The sequence below is a fragment of the Gossypium hirsutum genome, chromosome A12 (genome assembly GCF_007990345.1).
Source record: "Gossypium hirsutum isolate 1008001.06 chromosome A12, Gossypium_hirsutum_v2.1, whole genome shotgun sequence".
Classification (NCBI taxonomy): domain Eukaryota; kingdom Viridiplantae; phylum Streptophyta; class Magnoliopsida; order Malvales; family Malvaceae; genus Gossypium; species Gossypium hirsutum.
Window position 1 is genome coordinate 12,419,570 of NC_053435.1, and position 4,429 is coordinate 12,423,998.

The window sequence follows — 4,429 nt, forward strand, 5'->3', positions numbered from 1 at the left end:
TCATTAGTCCATAAGTCCTGCGCCAAAAGAATATTATATCTGGTGGTAGCTATGGTCGTGGTCGAGTAGAACATGGCAGTCGCGGGAAACCTTTCCAGGTGGAGTTTTTAGTTCCTATGTGATGATTTCTTTATGACTGTGATAAAACCAGGAACTCTTTAAGAGGTATACTGAAGCATAATTACTCGTAGTGAAATAGTCGAAGAATAAAAATTGTAAAAACTCAGGATAAAATAGTATTAAAAGGAAATAAATAAATAAAATAATTTTAAAATATAGAGATAAAAATAAAATAAAATAAATAATAGGTTTTTATAGAGAAATTGGGGCACATGGCCGTGGGGCATGCCCGTGTGCTCTAATCTTAGCCCGTGCGTTTCGTAGTTTTCAAAATTAAGCGCATTGGTGTACATGGCCATGTTGCACGGCCGTGTCGATCTCTGTTCACTTCTCCCACGCCCGTTTATACAGGCGCACGCCCGTGTTAAATTAACATGTTCACCCATGATTTCAACACACGGGCGTGTTACACACCCGTGTTATTTTGGCAATTTTGCCCACGGCAATGTCGCACGGTTGTGGCTACTTATCGAATCCCGTGTTGGGGAAGAAATTTTTTCCCTATTTTCACATGGCCGTATCGCACGACCGTGTTTCATCTCGTGGTATGTGCGCAGCCTACGGCACGCCCGTCTGCCTGGCCGTGTGGTTCTGAAAAGCCTGTGTTCAATGATTTGGTTAGTATGTTAGATTTTAAAAACTAAAATTTAAAGAAAGTAATATTGTTAGTGCTTGGGTTGCCTCCCGAGAAGCGCTTATTTATAGTCTAAGCTCGACTTACCTCTCTGATGTGTGATCATGGTGGTTCGAGGAGTTTATACTCCTCATTCCTGCTATGAATCCCATCAAAATAAGGTTTTAGGCGGGTATTGTTTACCTGCCAAATTTGGGATGACTTACCTCGACTGTACCAAATGGGAAAATGCTACGTATCGTAAGAGGAATTTCTTCATTCGATTTGGTAATGTCAATGTGAGGATCTGCGGCATCTAATGAAACTTTATCTCTAACCTTAAGTTGATTTGGTGAGGCATTGGGCTCGTTCTAGCGAAGTTTTGGTTTATCGTGTTTTTTCAGTTTAAATGTCAATCATTCATCTAACTCCTCGATTCGTAAGCTTCGTTCTTCATGGGTAGATTCTTTGTTGAGGATTGAACATGGCTCATGTGTGTCCTTCAAACTTATTTCCTGCAAAATAGGTTGCACTGTATGATTAGTCTGAGTAGAACAATTTGTACAATCACCTTCAATTTTTGATGTGTTGTTCGAGTTGCGAGCTTAAAGGTTGATTGTTTCGTCTCCTACACAAAGTGTGAGTTCACCTATGCCAACATCAATAATTGTTCTAGCAGTTGCTAAAAAGGGCCTTCCCAAAATTAAAGGAACATTACTATCCTCTTCTATGTCTAAAACAACAAAATCAACTGGGAATATAAATTTGTCAATTTTAACGAGTACATCTTCAATGATACCCCTAGGAAATCTGACAGTTTTATCTGCTAATTGAATGCTCATCCTAGTTTGTTTGGGTTTCTCTAGACCTAGTTGCTTAAATAATTTGTAAGGCATAACATTGATACTAGCCTCAAGATCAGCCAACACATTATTAACATCTAAACGACCAATTAAACAAGGAATCGTAAAACTCCCTAGATCTTTTAGTTTGTTGGTAGCTTATTCTGAAGTATGGCTGAGCAAACCGTGTTCAACTCCACATGCAATCTTTCATCTAACTTTCGTTTATTTGCTAGAAGCTCTTTTAAAAATTTAACTGCATTAGACATCTGCGAAAGTGCTTCAATAAACGGTAGGTTAATATGTAGCTTCTTTAAAAGTTTAAGAAATTTACCAAATAGTTTGTCTGAGCGATCTTTGCTTGTCGCATTGGGGTATGGCACACGAGGTTTATATTCTGTACTTACCGGCTTTGGGTTATTTTGGCTGACCTCATTCTTACCTTTGCTTACCACCTTTTCTGGCCTTGGTTTTGCAACTAACCCTTCCTCATCTTGAATGGCAATCACGTTGAGTTGCTCCCTTGGGTTAGATTCAGTGTTGTTTGGTAGGCTACCTTGTGGTCATTCGGAAATTAACTTAGCGAGCTATCCAATTTGAGTTTCGAGCCCCTGGATTAATGCTTGTTGATTTTTGAGTGCTGTCTCAGTATTCTGAAAACGAGTTTCTGACACCGAGATGAATTTGGTTAGCATCTCCTCAAGGTTCGGCTTCTTTTCTTGCTGGTAAGGTGGTTGTTGAAGACCCGGAGGATGTTGTGGCCTTTGATTTCCTTGACTGCCCCACTAGAAATTGGGATGGTTCCTCCAACCTGCATTATAAGTGTTACTATATGGGTTATTTTGGGATCTAGAGTTATTGTTACCCATATATTGGACTTGTTCCTCCTCGATACTAGGTTTGAAGGGTTGATATACTGGGCATGCTCCTCCTCCATTCGAATCACACCTCATCACTGGATGTACCTGAGTAGAACCACACAAACCATCAATCTTTTTATTTAAGAATTCTACTTGGTTAGATAGCATAGTAACCACCTCGAGGTTCAAAACATCGGCTGCTTTCGTCGGCTTTGTTCTCATAACTTGCCATTGATAGTTATTCAGTGACAACTCCTCAATAAATTCGTAAGCCGTCTCAGGTGTCTTATTATTGATAGTTCCTCCAGCGACTGCATGAATCATCTGCCGAGTCGAAGGATTCAGGCCATTATGGAACGTTTGAACCTGTAGCCAAAGCGATAACCCATGGTGAGGGCACCTTCTCAAAAGGTCCTTGTATCTCTCCCATGCATCGTAGAGTATTTCTAAATCCATCTGCATAAAAGAAGAGATATCATTACGTAATTTGGCTGTTTTAGCCGGTGGAAAATATTTTAATAAACAATTTTCAGTCATTTGTTTCCAAGTAGTGATTAACCCTCGTGGTAACGAGTTCAACCATTATTTAGCCTTATTCCTTAACGAAAAGGGAAACAACTGAAGGCGAATGGTGTCATCAGAAATGCCATTAATTTTAAAGGTATCGTAAAATTCTAGGAAATTTTCCAAGTGAGCGTTGGGATCCTCATCCTGCAAACCATCAAACTGAACAAACTGTTGTATCATTTGAATTGTGTTAGGTTTCAATTCAAAATTATTTGCAGCAATAGCAAGTCTAACTATACTTGAATTAGTTCCTATTGAATTAGGTTTAGCATAATCATACATAGTGCGTGGAGGAGGATTTTGATTAACAGCAATTAGAGGAGGTAGCGAATTTTCTTGGTTTTCAGCCATCTCCTCAGTTGTGGTTTGAATATCGTCCTCTTGCTCGTTCTCTTTGTATCTTAAGTTTCACCTTATTTCTCTTTGGTTTCTGCGAACTGTATGATCGATCTCACTGTCAAAAAGTAATGGTCCTGGCGGGTTTCTTCTAGTCATAAACTATAACAACCTGCCAAAAAAAGGGAAAAAGAAGAATTAGTAATAAAAATTAGAATAAAATTTAAATTGAAGTAAAAGTAAATGGCTAAAGTAATAAAAATCGAGTGTTCCTAATATCCTAGTTCCCCGACAACGGCTCCAAAAACATGATACGTGATATTCGTAATAGGTTTTAAATATTTATAATGAATCGTTCTTGAAACTAACAATTATCACGATGAAGGCAAGTGTACCTATCAAACAATAGTAATATTCGTGACAGGTTTTAAATATTTATAATGAATCATTCTTGAAACTAACTATTATCACGATAAAGGCAAGTGTACCTATCGAACAGTAGTATAACTTTAGCAAGACCAGATTATCGAACCTAAAGGAACTAAAATTACTAGTAATGACTATCTTTTTATTATCTAGCCTAAGAATAATGGGGTTTGTTTTAACTAACTAATTAACTAAACTAAGAATTCACAGAAAATAGAATTGGGGAATACTTTTGGAAAAATGATTGAATTAAGACAATACCTAAGGAAAAATCCACCTAGACTTCACTTGTTATTTGACTCTGAATCAGACGATTTATTTATTTGACTTGATCCATAGAAATCCCTAAGTTATATTATTATCCCTCTTGAGACTAACAACGTCTAACCCTAGGTTGAATAATTGAAATCTCTTTCTAATTAACTCCCTAGGGTTGCATTAACTCGATCTATGGATCCCCTTATTAGGTTTCACCCTAATTCGGTAAAATCTTGTCACCCTATCTCTAGGCGCGCAATTAACTCCGTTTAATTATGAAAAATGTACTCTTAGATAGGGTCTATTCCTCCTCTGAATAAGAGCTTAACTTGAATCAATATCCTGGAATATCAAAACAAGAATTAAGAACACATAATTAACAACAGGTAAAATATTTATCATACAAT

General features: G+C 37.5%; 1 non-coding gene across 1 annotated transcript; it reads left to right on the top strand.

Annotated features, from left to right (window-relative positions):
• Nucleotides 1-2,817: 2,817 nt before the first annotated feature.
• Nucleotides 2,818-2,924, top strand: LOC121211812 (small nucleolar RNA R71). The gene has a single exon (XR_005907030.1). It is a non-coding gene; the product is annotated as a small nucleolar RNA R71 (small nucleolar RNA).
• The last annotated feature ends 1,505 nt before the right edge of the window (nucleotides 2,925-4,429 follow it).